Source organism: Rhinopithecus roxellana, chromosome 1 (assembly GCF_007565055.1).
Source record: "Rhinopithecus roxellana isolate Shanxi Qingling chromosome 1, ASM756505v1, whole genome shotgun sequence".
Lineage (NCBI taxonomy): Eukaryota > Metazoa > Chordata > Mammalia > Primates > Cercopithecidae > Rhinopithecus > Rhinopithecus roxellana.
Window position 1 is genome coordinate 157,412,433 of NC_044549.1, and position 17,486 is coordinate 157,429,918.

General features: G+C 43.5%; 1 protein-coding gene across 4 annotated transcripts in view; it reads left to right on the plus strand.

The window, feature by feature from the left end:
• Nucleotides 1-17,486, plus strand: part of OSBPL10 (oxysterol binding protein like 10) — a 329,028-nt gene that overhangs the window by 78,623 nt on the left and 232,919 nt on the right. The window contains exon 2 of one of the 4 annotated variants that reach the window (XM_030932578.1): nt 7,079-7,167. The exons of 2 other annotated variants lie outside the window; for them this stretch is intronic. The gene's annotated coding sequence lies outside the window, so the exon portion shown is untranslated. Of the gene's footprint in view, nt 1-6,694; nt 7,168-17,486 lie in introns of those variants that run through there. One more of the 4 variants, XM_030932583.1, reaches the window with a different exon arrangement.

Genomic DNA, 17,486 nt, shown 5'->3' on the forward strand with positions numbered 1-17,486 from the left:
CTCTGGTTTCCTGCCAGTCTGGGAGGCGTGGGATCCCATGCTTGGGAAGGGTAATCAAGCAGTACAACTAAGCCTGGGTGTGAGAGGTGGATCAAAGTGGGCAAGGAAGAAGCAGGGGAGAGGGAGGGAGCCAGCTGTCTGGAGTGGCCGGAAGAGGCAGAATATGGGCTCCATCCTGGCTGGGACCCGTCAGCCCTTGTGAAGACTTTCTGGGCGGTAGTATTATAGTTTGAGTTTTCCCCATTCATCGTCTCTCCTTCCCCTCTCCTAGGTTTTAGCTGCCCACAGAATCCTTTGACGAGGTGATTCTTGGAAACCTGTGTTCTCTCGATTTAGTAGACATCCACCTTGACTTCCTGTGTGAATATTTGACATGTCCTGACCAACGTTTCCCTCCCACCCCTGCAACCCCCCACACCCCGCTTTAACAAAAAGCTTCAAAGTTGAGGTCCTTTGCTCTGAGGTAGAAGATTTTATATACTCTTATTTTTCAGAAAAGGGCAGAAGAATGCAGTAGTTAGGAACACAGTTGTGGGAACAGATTGCCTGGGCTCCTATTGCCTCTGCTGCTGATTGGCTGTATGACTCTGATGAGAGATCTCTGTGCCTCGGTTTCCTCATCTTTAGAAAGGGCTAATAGCTGGGCATGGTGGCTCATGCCTGTAATGCCAGCAGTTTGGGAGGCTGAGGTGGGAGGATTGCTTGAGCCTAGGGGGTCAAGGCTGCAGTGAGCCATGGTTGTGCCACTGTTCTCCAATCCGGACAACATAGTGAGACCCTGTCAAAAATAAATAAATAAATAGATAAAACCAAAAGCAAAACAAAACAAGGGGTGATAATGATGCCTCCATCATAAGGTTAGAGCAATATTAGCAATTATTAGTTTCTCTGCCTTCCCTGTTCTCTATAAAGGGCCCTTGAGATGAAAGCATGAATTTTTGTTATGTTTTCCCACTGTTGTATTCCTGGCACCTAGAATAGTGCTTGGTACGTAGTAAGTGCTTAGTATATCTGTTGAATGAATAAATGTAGGAAAGACTGTGCAAATGCTATTTACTGTGGCTTCTTGTTTATCCTGTGTCTTTTGGACTATAGCAGGGACGAAGGAGGAAGGAAGGGCATGGAACTGGCAGTGTCAGAAAAGTGCAAGAATGAATAAATCCTCTGTCTTTCTCCATGCTTTCAGCTTTCTGATCGTTGAGCTGGCTGTTTTTCCTCACTGCTCTCTTTGGAATCAGAGACTCCCTAGAAGGGTGAGCAGGGTGAAATAGGTGCCTGCTGGCCACTGACTTGGGGCTACATTAAGACTGACAGGAAGGCCGGGCACAGTGGCTCATGCCTGTAATCTCAGCACTTTGAGAGGCCGAGGCAGGTGGATTGCCTGAGGTCAGGAGTTCAAGACTAGCCTGGACAACATGGTGAAACCCCATCTCTACTATAGCTGGGTGTGGTGGCAGGCACCTGTAATCCCAGCTACTCAGAAGACTGAGGCAGGAGAATTGCTTGAACCAGGGAGGCAGTGAGCCGAGATAGTGCCACTGTGCTCTAGCCTGGGCAACAGAGTGGGACTCCGTCTCCCCCCCAAAAAAAGAAGGCTGGCAAGAAGCAGCCTCTTAGCACTGTCTATGTGCCAGGTCCACATTTAAAGTGCTATATGTGCCTTAGCTTGTTTAAGCCTTAGCACAGCTCTGTTGAGGTCTTCTTAGCCCCATTTTACAGATGGGAAACAGAGGCACTGAGAGGTTAAGTGACCTGTGCAAATTCATGCAGTATTATAAATACTTATTAAATGCCCCCTTTTTTGTTTGGTGTTTTTGTTTTTTGGAGACAGAGCCTCACTCTGTTGCCCAGGCTGGAGTGCAGTGGTGCCATGCTGGCTCACTACAACCTCTGCCTCCTGGGTTCAGGTAGTTCTCCTGTCTCAGCCTCCCAAGTAGCTGGGACCACCGGTGCGCACCACCATGTCTAGCTGATGTTTTGTATTTTTACTAGACATGGGGTTTTGCCATATTGCCCAGGCTGATCTTGAAAACCTAAGCTCAGGTAGTCCACCCACCTTGGCCTCCCAAAGTGCTGGGATTACAGGTGTGATCGGCCTAAATGCCTTTTTTGTACCAGGCATTTGTGCTAGATACGAGGAGCCAGTGGTGAAGAATCCTGATGTGGTTCCGCCCTCGAGGACATGCAGGCTAGTGAGTGTGTGGATGTTAACAAATAATCCCACAAATAAGGACACAGTGATGACTTGTGAGGAATGTGAGGGAGGCAGTGTGCCATGGGGCCGAGTGACAGGGGACCTGGTATGGGAAAGGGAAGACTTTGCTCAAGGGCAGGCCTTTTTCAGCTGAGATCTGAAAGCACAAGTAAGAAGTAGCCAGATCAAGAGTAGGGAAGAGACTTTCAGGCAGTAGGATCAGGGTAGGTGAGTGCTCTGAGGCAGGAAAGTGGGGGCATTGGGAAGATGGCCAGTGTGGCCAGAGCAGGCGGAATGAGCAGACTGCAGAGGTGAGCTGAGCTACATCATGCAAGACCTGTAGGCACACTTAAGGATTTTGGATTTTGTCTTGAATGCAATGGAAGCCATGTAAGGATTTTAGTTAGGAGTGCAAGGGGATCTCATTTACATTTGTTGAAAAACCTTTATGTTGAGTAGAGGGAGATGATTAGAAATGAGTGAGAATGGATGTGGGGAGATCAGCAGGAAAAGTTTATACTTTGACTACGGGATTTAAAATGTGTATCCAGAATTCATATGGTCTCTTCAATAGATGCTAAAAAGACATTACATAAAAGTCAACATCTATTTTCATTTAATGTCTTATTTTGAAGTATTTTTAGATTTACAGTACAGTTGCAGAGATACAGTGTTCTTACATAGCATTTTCCCAGCTTCCCTTAATCAACATTTATTTTTGATTAGCACTTTAATAAATTAGAAATGGATTTTTCCTTATTATAATGAAGAATATCTCTCTGAAACAGCTAACATCATCCTTAATGGTAAAAATACTTAGAAATGTTTCCATTGAAGACAAGAATAATACAAAGTTTCCTGCTCACTCATTTCAGAACATTCTGTGCTATGCAGTAAGGCAGGAAAGGGAAATCAGAAACAAAAAGTGATCCTCCTCAATACCTATAACATCCACAGAGTTAACTGAATTGAAAATCTAATATTGATGCCATTAGTGGAATGTCAAAAGTACAAAATAAATATCTAAAACTCTCTTCTAGAATAAAGACAAAGTAATTGCTGTTAAAATAACAGACTGCAGTGGCTTTGGCCCCTAAATCATGTAATTTTCTCTTGTAGGACGAGCCTGAGAAGTGGGGAAATGTGCAGAGAGGTCTTGGGGAACAATGGGTCTTGTCTGAGGAGAGGCCAGGGTTTGAACAGGAGACAAATAGGGAGAAATTAGTCATAGTGGGCACAGCCAAGGGGCCAAGGGTTGGAGCTTTTATCAGGCACAGGGCTGCAGAAAAAGAGGGGGCCAACGATATGGTAAATGGTTTGTTTTTCAAGTTTCATTCTTGGCTGGGTGCAGAGGCACACGTCTATAATCCCAGCACTTTGGGAGGCCAAGGTGGGCAGATCTCTTGAGCTGAGGAGTTCAAGACCAGCCTGGGCAACATGTTGAAAACCCTATCTCTACAAACAAAAAACAAAAAAACAAAAAAACCCCACAAAAATTAGCCTGGCGTGGTGGTGTGTGCCTGTAATCCCAGCTACTGGGGAGGTTGAGGTGAGGATCACTTGAGCCTGGGAAGTCAAGGCTGCAGTGAGCCTTGATCGCACCACTGCACCCCAGCCTGGGTGACAGAGCCAGATCCTGTCTTTAGAAAAAAAAAAAAGGTTTATTTTCTAACTATGTTAGTAAATAAATATGCAGTTTCAAAACAGCTTAATCTTCTGCAAAGTTGGTTTCATAAAAATAAAAACAGCTTAAGTATATTACTAAGGTGCTTTTAATTGTTGTTATTTTCTGTAGAATAGTTTCTCTGCTGGGACCACAGGTGTGTATGTGTGCCATCATACTCAGCTAATTTTTAAATTATTTTTTTGTAGAGATGGGGTCTCACTCTGTTGCCCAGGCTAGTCTTAAACTCCTGACTTCAAGCAATGCTCTTGCCTCGGCCTTTCAAAGTGCTGGGATTATTGGCATGAACCACTGCACCTGGCTGAATTTTTCTTTCTTTCTTTTCTCTCTTTATTTTTTAAAGAGATAGGCTCTCCTATTTGCCCAGGCTGGTCTCAAGCCGCTGGGCTCCAGTGGTTCTCTTACCTCGGCCTCTCAGAGTGCTGAGATTACATGCATGGTGTTCAGATTTTTTAAAACATCTGTTTAATTTGCAATATCTGTGGTTTAACTGGCAAGTTTAATTCATTTATATCGTTTGTGATTAATGCATTTGGACATGTTTGTGCCACTGTAACCACTGATTTTTATCTGTCCAACTTTTTCTATGTTTCTTCTTCCTACCCCCACCCCATCTTGTATTTTTGGAGGGTATGTTGAATTTTTATTCTTTTGTTTATATTCTATTTTTTTCTTCTTACTCTTTTGGAATTTATGCACTGTATTTTCTATCGGTTTCCCTTGAAACTTTACCGTACATATTAAGCTTTAAAAGGTTTAAAGTTGGCAGACGTGGTGGCTTATGCCTTAATCCTAGCTCTTTGGGAGGCCGAGATGGGCGGATTGCTTGAGCTCAGGACTTCGAGACCAGCCTGGGCAACACGGTGAAACCCTGTCTCTACTTGCGTGGCATCTCCACGACTGGATTCCAAGGAGGGAGATGGAGGTGGGCACGTTCTCCACATTGTCCAGAGCTGGAAGCAGTGATCCAAAATTAATAGATATGTCAAGAAACTGTACTATCCTTTGCCGAAAATAAGTCATTTTTTATTTGATTAGATTCTCTGGAATGTGGATCTAAGCACCTGGAACATTTGATCCCCTAACGGATATAATCTTACACAGTCTTTTGGGGAGTAATTATTGTTTTTCTGTGAAGTCTGAAAAATGATGCAATAACTCTCTTTCCTGTACAAAGTGTGATGGTTTTAGTGTGATGGCAACACATGAGTTTCTGAAGGATTCTGTATTTTGAAAGCTTTATTTTCAGTGGTGAATGCTTCATTCATACAACTGTCATACAATTCTTGGAGTCTGAGTTTCTTGGAATTAATGTGGCACTGTTCTTAATTATAAATTAAAACATGTAGAATACACTAGGCATAATTTCTAGTACTGTGTGTGTATAGGGGTGTGCATTGAGGATATAGCAGCAGTGTTGAACTATTCTTAGCAATTAATTACTGAATACATTGCTGAAGTAAGGAATTAGATTTAACTTTCCTTTAATATGGTGGTATATTTCTCATCCTTGCGATTTCTCCTGGGTTTTGATTATGCTTCCCACAAACAATTGTAGAATTTATATAGTTTGTTGCTCTTGCCCATTCATGTAATTTTTCAGACAACATACCTGTACATTTCGTGAAGGCAGGAACACTGAGTCACTCACCAGTGTATCCTCAGTTACTAAATATTTGTGGGAGCAGTAAGCATTATAATCCCGTTTTAAAGATGTTCACATTGGCACAGGAAGAGTCAAACAGCTTGGAGTATCAGTTAGGAGTTGTGTTCGGCTGTGAGTAATGCATTTACATAAAGTTGGAGTCCATCACAGAGTCTCCAAGTTGACTGCAATTGTAACCACGTGAGGAGATTTAAAAAACTACCACTGCCTGAGTTTCATCCCCAGAGATTCTGACTTAATTGGTCCAGGTGTATGTCGGGGGGGGTTGGGATTGTTTAAAAAAAAAAGCCTGGGCCGGGCGTGGTAGCTCACACCTGTAATCCCGACACCTGGGGAGGCCGAGTCGGGCAGTTTGTGAGGTCAGGAGATTGATACCATCCTGGCTAACACGGTGTAAACCCCATCTCTACTAAAAATACAAAAAAAAAAAAAAAAAAAAAAAAAAAAAATTTAGTGGGGCGTGGTGGCGGGCACCTGTAGTCCCAGCTACTCGGGAGGCTGAGGTAGGAGAATGGTGTGAACCCGGGAGGCAGAGCTTGTAGTGAGCCGAGATCGTGCCACTGCACTCCAGCCTGGGCAACAGTGTGAGACACTGTCTCAAAAAAAAAAAAAAAAAAAAAAAAAAAAAAAAAAAAAAAAGGCTGCAGAGAATTTTAATGTGCAGCTTTTGTGTTCTGTCACATAAAAGCAGTTTGGAGGTAGCTTTTCCGGACTGGTTTGGGGATTCCACAGAAATCAGAGACCATGCTCCTTCCAGCTTTCTGCTTTACCATCCTTAGGGTGTGGCACGGAATTTCAGCCATTGCATTCATCTTCCAAAAAGCAGGTGGAGGAGGGAGGAATTGCAATACGACAGCATTTTTCCTCATTAGTTAGAACTTAGTCAATTGACCACATCTAAGTGAAGGGAAGCCTGGGAAAGATACTCTGGCATAGCATGTTGTGTGCCCACCTAAAAATTAAGGTTCTCTTGAGAGAGAAGAGAAATGGATATTTAGTAGGTAGTAGTGTGTCTCTGCTACACCTGGTTTCAGACCACTAGTTAATCAGTGGCAGAGCTGAAATTCAATCCTGGCTTGAACCCAGTAATGTTTCTACTCCTCCCAGTAAAAATGGAATGAGGTTATCGGAAAATAGCTGGTGGACTTAGGCAATATGTTTGGAAGAGAAGTTCTTTTCCTTTCTCTTGGGCTTGGTGCATCATCAGCAACAAAACAAAAATGGATTTGCCTGACAATAAATTAGGGTCATGGGAATCCATGAATCTAGAAATAAACAGATGAGCGTATGGTCACAAATAGGATGTTTCAGTTCTTACTGACATTTTGTCGGCATTTGACATGGTTACTCTATCCTTTCCGTGCTTCTGGTTTTCCTCTCTGCCTTGTTTTCTCTGTTCTTATCCCTGTTTAATGTTAGAATTCCTCAAGTCTTGGTCCCAGGCCCATTCCTTCCTGCCTCCCGTTGTCCTCCTTGTTCCTTTTTCTGGACAATCTCATCCATGCCTGTGACCTCAATTTCTACTTATTTGCAGATGATTTGCAAATTCACATCTCCAACTCAGACCGCTCCTGGGCTCCAGATCCATCCTTCCAACTGCTAAGTGACATTTCTTGGAGTAAGGTATTTCAAATGCAGTATTCTCAAAACTGAATTCCTGCTTCATTAAATCTTGTCAACTGAAACTCTGCAGTCACCACCTTGGTCTAGGCTGTTGCCAGGATCACTGTAGATATCACTTGTATTAAGGTATAATTTAAACATTGTAAAATTCACTCATTGTAAGTATACAATTGAGTTACTTTTAGAAAATGTATATAGTTTGGTAACTATCACCACAATTCAGTTTGAGAATATTTCTTTTTTTTTTTTTTTTTTTTTTTTTTTTTTTTTTTTTTTTTTTTTTTTGAGACGGAGTCTCGCTCTGCCGCCCAGGCTGGAGTGCAGTGGCGCGATCTCGGCTCACTGCAAGCTCCGCCTCCCGGGTTCCCGCCATTCTCCTGCCTCAGCCTCTGGAGTAGCTGGGACTACAGGCGCCCGCCACCGCGCCCAGCTAATTTTTTGTATTTTTTTTTTTTTTAGTAGAGACGGGGTTTCACCGTGGTCTCGATCTCCTGACCTTGTGATCCGCCCGCCTCGGCCTTCCAAAGTGCTGGGATTACAGGCGTGAGCCACCGCGCCCGGCCTTCTAACACCAACATTTAAAAAAAAAAAATAATCCCTGTAAGCAGTTTGCCGCTAATCCTGTTCCCACCCTCAGCCCCAGACTACCACTGATCTTTTTGTCTCTCTGTTTCCCTTTGCTGGACATTTTATATAAATAGAATGATACAATTTGTAGTGTTTTTCATCTGGCTCCTTTAGCACAATGTTTTTGGGGTTCATCCATGTTGCACTTTTATTGCTGAATAGTATGCCATGGGATGGAAATGCCACATTTTCTTTATCCATTTACCAGTTGATTAACATTTAAATTATTTCCAGTTTCTGGCTACTATGAATAATACTGCTTTAACATTCGCATATAAGTCTTTGGTATAGACATTTGTTTTAATTTCTGTTTAGTAGATTCTTAGGAGTGAAATTGATGTGTTGTAGGGTAAGTTTATTTTCCCAAGCAGATGTTCTATTTCACATTCCTACAGTGTAGAAAGGTTCCAGTTTCTCCGTATCCTCACCATTTGTTATTGTCTTTTTAAATATAACTGTTCTAGTGGGTGTGAACTGGAATCTCATTGTGGTTTTAATTTGCATTTTTCTAAAGACTAATAATGTGCATCTTTTCATGTGTTAACCATTCATGTATCTTCTTTGGTGAAATGTCTTCTTTGGTGAAATGAAATACTTTGCATTTCTTGAATGGTTTGCTTCTCTTAGTTTTGAGGTGTAAGAGTTCTTTGTATATTTTGGATGTGTGTGCTTGGTATTTAGCCAAAGATTGGTCAGAGATTGTGCTTTAGCCAGAAAGGCTTTGCCTCTGCCCCTCTATCTGCTTGTTGAGCATATTAACATTGCAGGCTGTTTCCATGTCCTTCCTGGCTCTTACTTTCTATCGCTCTTCCCTGCGCCTGAGCATAGGCTCTGTTGACCAAGGATGTATGGGGTGTCTTGGGTCTGCTCTGGTCTCTGCTGCGGTTGTGCTCAACCACCGGTTAACAGATACATGAAAAGTTTAGCCCCATGGTTTTCTCACCTCCTGAAATTCCCAATTAAGTCCCTGGCTAGTCTGCTTGTCCATGGCTTGCTCCAAACTGGGCAGCAACCTCAGGCCGGTGGAGTCCCTGGTCTTCCCACTATGTCTTCCTGCAATTGCCACTTTAACTGATGATGATCCGAATCATGTGAGCAATTGCCCTCACCCTCACCCTCACCCTCACCCTCTCCCTCTCCCTCAGGCAGCAGAACCCTGCCGCCCCAGTTGAACTACCCATCAGCATTGCTAAGAGGAGGCTGGGGACAGCCTAGGCATGATCCCCAAGCTCTGCTTGTTATCAAAGTTTGGTCAGTTTCTTCTGTTCTGAAATGGTTGCTTTTGACAGTTTTGTCCAGTTTTATAGTTGACTTTTTGGGGGAGAGAATGTGTTAGTCTCTCCAGTCATCACGTTGAGAGAAAGCGAGTCTCTGCAGCAGCCTTTCTGTTCCCTCTACTCCCACCTGGTTTCTCTCCTGGCCTTTCCCTACTTAGGAGCTAGAATTCTCCTTCTCCAAAGTAGCTCTGGTTCTGTCCCTGCCGCTGCTTGATGTTGGGATAAAGAAAGTCCCGGCATGCCTTGTAGGCGTAGCATGGTTTGCATTGCCTGCCTTTTTAGCCCCATCTGACAACACACGTCCTTTCCTTCTCTCTGCTCCGAACACACTGTCTTATAATTAAAAAGACAATAACAAATGGCCCTCTACCCACTCTGTCCTCAGGGCCATTACACATGCTCCTTCCTCTGCCTGGAACTCTCTCCTCTCCTCTTTCCTGAGTCCATTTCTTCACACCTCAGATCTCAGTTCCTTTGTCTCCAGACAGGCCCTAGTAAGTAAAATTCTACCAATTGACTCACTTCTATGACAACACATAATTTATAGCCAGAGTTTGGCACTCATTTTAGTGAATATTTTATTCTCTGCTTCCCTCCCCCATTAGAATAGGGACTTTGTCACCCATTCCACGTGTATCCTTAGCACAATACCTAGCTCATAGTACGTAGTAAAATTTTTCCGAAAACAAATGAGTGAATTCTTGCAAATAAAACTTAGTTTGGGGGCTGGAGCTACTCTCTTCAAAACAGTGTTGAGCTTTTATATGGGTTCTCTTCTCTTTAACCATCACCTGAATAAACTTATCCAGAGTGCTTTATTCATGTCACAGAACCTATGTACAGTTGACCACGCTGACACCTGAGTGTGAGCCCCTGCCAAATAATATTTCCATGGCACTGGCACCCCCCAAAAATGGCAAATACAAGCTCTCAAGTTCTGTCTTGTTGGCATTGTAGTAAATTAAACTTCTGATGCAGCACAATATGAGCATCAGCATCAGATCTGATTTACTGTTGGCATTTAGGAATGTGATATGAACATTTGGAAGTTCTTGTTTTATAAGCAGGCAGACTTTTGGGCACAGAGACAGTGGGATGGACTGCAAGAGCGAATTAGCCAGCTTTTTGTTTTTGCAAATGTGGAAATCAAGTCTCAGAGTGGATAAAGAACTTGCCCAAGGTCACAAAAATGAAAACAAGTGGTTCCCAAAGTGTGGTCCTACCAGCAGCATCAGCATCACCTGGGAACTTGTTAGAAATCAAATTCTCGTGCTCCACCCAGACCTCCTGAATCATAAGCTCTGGGGGAGGGGCCCAGGAAGCTGTGTTTTAACCAACTTCCAGGTGAATCTGATGTGGGCAAAGCCTGAAAACCCCTGGCCTTAGAGCATAATTAGGTCTCTGACTGCCAAATCACACCGCCTCCCTCTATGCTTTGTTGCCCCTAGAGGAAAAAGTAAAGGACACTTTGAATTCAGGGACGATGGAATTCAGAGACTGACTTAGTTGATGTTAGGGGAAGAAGCTGAGCCATGGGGCCTGGTGATGATTGGGTTTGCTTCTCTTGGCCTGCACAGGACAGCTCCCATCTCTCTTGATCTTGGTGGGTTCTAAACTGGGTTTGCTCACCCACTCTTACCCCAGGGCTTTAGCTGGTATCAGAATTGTTTCAGTGTGGCTTTCAGGATGTGTGTGTTCAAGCTTATAGTACAAAGCAGAGACTTGAATCAGGACTTCGCTCATTTCCAGGTAAGTTCCGACATCGTCAGTATCAAGAATCAAATGTAATTTGTGAGCATTAAGACACAGGTTGGTATCAAAATTTTCACCTAAAGATACCAGAAACTCAGCAGTGAATAGTTCAGAGGGAAATGAGGCAATACTGTGAAAGCCTATATTAATCCTCATAAGACAGGTCTTAGTTCTTTGGGGCTTAAATCAACTAGTTTTCAAAAGCAGATCGAATCTCATCATAGATCAAATCCAAGCTCAGTGCATCACACCTTTGTTAGAAGTTCACTTTCACTTACTCTGGTGCTTTATCAGGTTCCTGAAGCAGCAGCCTCTCAGGCTGGTGGCTCTTAATCTTGAGGTGCTTCACTCAGCCTGGCCCCTGGAGCGCCTCTGCTCAGGTGAGCACCTTCATCCTGCCAGGTGATGATCCCATTATGCAGGAACTCGATGCCAGGTGATTTCAAACATTGTCTTTAAATCTTTCTCAAAAATGCTTCCAGAGTGACAAAACCAAGAAATCCACAGTCTGGGCTGCTGTGATTTACGAAAGCTGGGGTTTGGCTCTTTTTGACTAAGACAAAATGAGGTTGGCTAATGCTTAAATAACATTCATCTTGGTTATGTGGGCGTGTGGGTGCTCAGGTGTTTGAATGAATGATTGAGAGAAATGCTTGGCATACCAGATGAAAAACGGTGTGAATAACATATGGTTTTCTTTTGACTCTGATTTTGCACTGTTTTTTGTACTTTAGGGTGCTTCTGAATCACCTGGGAAACTTCTTGAAATACACGTTTCTGACTTCCTGACCTTCACAAAGCTCCTCTAGGTGTGGGTTGAGAGTCAGAATCCACATTTTCACAAGCTTTTCAACTGATTCAGAAGCAGAGAGCAACTGGACCAAACTTTAAGAAACATTCTTTTCTTTTTTTTTTTTTTTTTGAGACGGAGTCTCGCTCTGCCGCCCAGGCTGGAGTGCAGTGGTGCGGTCTCGGCTCACTGCAAGCTCCGCCTCCCGGGTTTACGCCATTCTCCTGCCTCAGCCTCCTGAGTAGCTGGGACTACAGGCGCCTGCCACTGCGCCCGGCTAATTTTTTTTTTTTGTATTTTTAGTAGAGACAGGGTTTCACTGTGTTAGCCAGGATGGTCTCGATCTACTAACTTCGTGATCTGCCCGCCTCGGCCTCCCAAAGTGCTGGGATTACAGGCGTGAGCCACCGCGCCCGGCCAAGAAACATTCTTTTCATTTTTTATTTTAATTAAATTCTGAATTGACACATAATTGTACATATTTAAGGGCTACGTAGTGATGTTTTGACACATACAATGTATCATGATCATAGGGTAATAGCATATCCATCATCTCAAACATTTATCATTTCTTTGTATTGGGAACATTCAGTATCCTCCTCCTAGCTATTTGAAGCTATGTATGACTCATTAGCGTCATCGTATTGTGCTATAGAATGCTAGAAATTCTCCTGTCTCGCTCTAAATTTGTATCCTTTAACAAATCTTCTATCCCTCCCTTCCCCCAACCCTTCCCAGCCCCTAGTATCCTCTGTTCTACTCTTTATTTCTAGGAGGTCAATTTTTTTAAGTTTCCACACATGAGTGAGAGAATATGTGGTGGTTCAATTTCTGTTCCTTGCTTATTTCACTTAACAGTGTCCTTCAGTTCCATCTATGTTGCTGATAATGACAGGGTTTCATTCTTTATGGCTGAATAATGTTTCATTGTGTATGTAGACCACATTTTCTTTATCCATTCATCTGTTGTTGGACACCCAGCTTGATTCCACATCTTGGCTATTGTGAATAGTGCTGCACTAAACCTGGGGGTGCAGATGTCTCTTCAATATACTGATTTCCTTTCCTTTGGATAAATCCCAATAGTGGATTGCTGGATCATATGGTAGCTGTATCTGTAGTTCTTTAAAGAGTATTCATACTGTTTTCCATAATTGCTATACTGGCTTACATTCCCACCAATAGTGTATGAGTTCCCTTTTCTTTGTATCTTCACCAGCATTTGTTATTTTTTTGTCTTTTTGATAATAGCCATCCTAACTGGGGTTAGATGATTCCTCATTGTGGTTTTGATTTGCATTTTCCTAATGATTAGTGATGTTGAGCATTTTTTCATATATTTGTTGGACATTTGTATATCCTTTGAGCAATGTATTCAGATCATTTTTAAATGATCGATTTAAAATCAGATTATTTTTAAAGCAAATTATTTGGTGTTTTTTTTTTTTTTTTTTTTTTTTCCCCCCCTGAGATAGAGTCTCACTCTGTTACCCAGGCTGGAGTGTAGTGGCGTGATCTCAGCTCACTGCAGCCTCCACCTCCCGGGTTCAAGTGATTCTCCTGCTTCAGCTTCCTGAGTAGCTGGGATTATAGGCACACACCACCAGGCCTGGCTAATTTCTTTTGTATTTTTAGTAGAGATGGGGTTTCACCATGTTGGCCAGGCTGGTCTTGAACTCCTGACTTCAGATGATCTGCCCACCTCAGCCTCCCAAAGTGCTGGCATTACAGGTGTGAGCCACCATGCCCAGCCCATTATTCATGAGGTTTTTTATTTTTATTTTTATTTTTGCTGCTGTTTGAGTTTCTTGTATATACTGGATATTATTCTTCTGTTAGATGAATAGTTTGCAAATATTTTCCCCTGTTCTGTAGACTGTCTTTTCACTCTGTTGTTTCCTTTGTTGCACAGAAGTTTTTATAGCTTGATGTGATCACATTTGTTTATTTTTGTTTTGGCTGCCTGTGCTTTTGAGGTCTTATTAATTTATAAAATATTTTCCCAGACCAATGTGCTGCAGCATTTCCCCTTTGTTTTCTTCTAGTAGTTTTATAGTTTCAGGTCTTACATTTAGGTCTTTCCTTCGTTTTGAGTTGACTTTTGTATAGGATGAGAGTTGAGGGTCTAGTCTCTTTCTTCTGCATATGGATATCCAGCTGTCCCCACACCATTTATTGAGGAGACTGACCTTTCCTCAATGTAAGTTTTTGGTGCCTTTGTCAAAAATCAGTTGGCTGTAGATACAGGAATTTCTGGGTTTTCTATTCTGTTCCATTGGTCTATGCGTCTCTTTTTTTGTGCCAGTACCATGCTGTTTTGGATACTACAGCTTTGTAGTATATTTTGAAATCTGGTCGTGTGTTCTAATATAATTCTTATGTAATAGACTATATTTATTCCTGGCGTGGTGATGAGCCTGAGGACCCTCTGACAATTTAGTACCACCTGGGGTGTGTTGGAATCTCTATATCTTGGTGGTTTGGGAGGATGGTGGTGGTGGCAGTGGTGGGACTCTGGTCACAGACGAGTAGCTGAGAGATGTAAGAAGACCACTGCATTTCTCTAGCCTTTGCCACAAATTCCAAGAGTTAAGAAGATTCCAGATTTTAAAGTTTGGCTGGGATTGAGTTTGCCTGCAGTTGCTATGCCTTGGAACCTGTTGTAAGGTTTTGGCTGCAGGATCCAGTGTCTTCCTTCCAGGAAGTTTGGTTATCATGAGAGAAATTCTAGAAGACTTATTATTTTCTCCCAAGCCAGAAACTCTAAGGTTTTTGAGTATAAACTCTTCTAAGATGACAAGACTACTATAGGGAAGGAAGAAAGTTTCTTTTCTTTCTACCCTCTAGGTTGAGCATATTTTGGGGTTCTATATTGTGCTTTTCTTCACCACAATGATTAAGGCATTACAGCCCCACCTGGAGATGTGTAGATACCTCCTTTGTGACACTGGTAGCTCCAAGGAGAAAACTTCTTGTAGACTTTAGTCTGTTGATCTTTGGAGATGAGAAGGGTTCAATAAATGATTACCAGATGATATTAATTTTAAAGACATACGGGACACTCGGGAAAATGCATCCGTAGTTTGGCCCCCACTTCACATACTGAGTGTGCTTTATTTTGCTGATTGTTCCTGAGTTTTTCTGTAAGTAGGAGATAGGAAGTTTTATAAACAAGGTGCTTCTTGATCTCAGAGATGGTGAAGTTTTAGATGTTTGTGCACAGGAGGGACCTGGAAGGCTGCTGAAACCTCAAGAATCAGTATGTACATTGCTGGAAAGAGCTGCTCCTTCCAGCTCGGTTCTTGCACCAGGCAAATCCTTTAGTGGGAACCATGGGGGAGGGGAAATGCTGAAGGTAGAGAGGGTCTCAGCCTCTGCCATGTGTGTGTTCCTGGGGGTATCTGTTGACTGCAGCTCTGGAAGAGTCAGGTAGTAACTATCCCACGCGGAGTCTCACTCTGTCACCCAGGCTGGAGTGCAGTGGCACGGTCTCGGCTCACTGCAGCCCCAACTGCAGCCCCACCTCCTGAGTTCAAGTGATTCTTCTGCCTCAGCCTCCCGAGTAGCTGGGAGTACAGGTGCACGCCGCCACACCCAGCTACTTTTTGTATTTTTAGTAGAGATGGGGTTTCACCATGTTGGCCAGGCTGGTCTCGAACTCCTGACCTCGTGATCCGCCCACCTTGGCCTCCCAAATTGCTGGGATTACAGGCGTGATCCACTGCGCCCAGCCAGGAGAAGGGTCTTAAGCTGAAGAACATCTCATGGTTGCCATTGGTCAGGACAAGACGGGGTGCAGAAATGTGTTCACAGGCCCTGTTCATGCAGTTCAGCAGTTTGGAGCAGATGAGTCTCAGAAGACAGAGGCCTGGGGAAGGCAAGGCAGATCTCAGCAGGGAGGTCCACCTCTCCACGAGGCTGTGGTCAGCTGGGAGCTTGGTGCTCATTCCTCTTTCACATGGCAGAAGGTGGGCCTGGGTAGGTAAGGGGCCTTCATGGCCCTGGCCTTGGCCATCGTGTGTGGCAGTGAGGGGCTGATCCTCACCAGGACTAAGAGGAGTCTGAGCCCCTCTTAGTAATAGCAGTAATGTGGCTATGAAAGGTGTGCTGCTCAGTCATGAAAGAGAGGGCCATAACCTCCCCTTCTTGGGTGCTTTATGCTTGTTGTTTTAATTTTCACTTTTAAATTTAGATGAAATGATTTTGCTTTTTGTTAGGACTAGCCTGTCTAGCAAAGTGCTTCAAAGAAGTATTTTTTCGTACGTGTTAGTAATTCTCTTGCAGTTTGGCTCTAACTTCTGGCTGTCAGCATGAGTGAGCTGTTTCCCATGGCAGCCGCCCACCCCCCACCCCCCACCCCCCACCTCCTTCTCCTTTCTTTTTTTTTTTTTTTCGAGATGGAATTTTGCTCTTGTTTCCCAGGTTGGAGTGCAGTGGTGTGATCTCAGTTCACTATTACCTCCACCTCCTGGGTTCAAGAGATTCTCCTGCCTCAGCCTCTCGAGTGGCTAGGATTACAGGCACCTGCCACCACGCTGGGCTAATTTTGTTTTGTATTTTTAGTAGAGATTGGGTTTCACCATGTTGGCCAGGCTGGTCTTGAACTCCTGACCTCAGGTGATCCACCCATCTCAGACTCCCAAAGTGTTGGGATTACAGGCATGAGCCACTGCACCCGGCCTCTCCTTTCTATTTCTCTTCTTGCCTGGGGTTTGGCTAAGGGTTGTTGGTGAAATCCTAGGCCCAGTTCCTCCCCGGATGAAGGAAACGTATGCTTTTGTCAACTTTACTTAATGAAACTATGTCAGGTAGATGGGGGTGTAGAGGCAGCAATGAAACAGGTGCAGACAGGTGATGCCTCAGAGATGCAAGACCGGGAAGGCACCGTGAGTAGTAGTAAGGGCAGTGCAGTGTGTGGACGTGAGTGAGAACGTGTTCAGGTGAGTGTGAATATGTGCAAATGCACCTTCAGGGGTGAGTGCATGGGTGGTTATGAATGTGTGAGTGTGTAACAGTCCTGACGCCTCCAGTTGTGCAAGTGTGCGTGAGTTTGTGAGTATGTGAGTGAACATGTGTAAGCATGAATGCAAGTACCTGTGTGAGTGTGTTTATATGTCTAGTGTGTGAGAGATGCATGTGTGTTTGTGGGCATCGGTGTGAGTGTGTCACATATGTAAGTGTATATGAGGGTATATATGTGTGCATTTGTGTTTCTTTTGGAAACAATGGATATATCTGAAGGATGTTAGTAGGCAATGGCTTGTCCTTCAGCCCTTCCCAGGAAGGGACCTACACTTGCCCTATCTCCCAGCTTTGGGATTGGGCAAGGGTTTCACCAAGAAGCTAGCCTGGTGAGAGTGAAGATGGCTTTCCTCATGGGTTTGTTTGCTTGCTTCCCTCATTTTCCCTTTCTCCCCGCAGCACATGCTTTGATTTTTTTTCTCTTTTATTGATGTTATTTTTTAACATAGCAAAGAAAATAGGTTCTCTCTGTGTACAATTAAGTTCACCAACACAGCAGTCAAGTTGCACACTGTAACTTCAAGAAGTTAATTAATAAACCCCAGAACCTAGGAATTAGATTTGCCTTATTCCATTCTCCAGAAGGGAAGATCTTTAAGAATGTTTCAGGATTTTATCTAACAATTTCACTTGGTTTAATGAAGCCTGATCCAGAAATATGGTTAACTGTTCCATTTAGAAAGAAAACTGTGACTTTCAGATACAGCTGCGAGCTCCGAACAGCAGCACCTGACAAAGCCATGACCCTGTGGGAAACCAAATGTAATTTCTTTCCTACCCGGGAATGTGACCCGCCGGAATTCTTCTTATTGCTGTATGGACAGTCTTACCTGTGTATGACACAAGCTGAC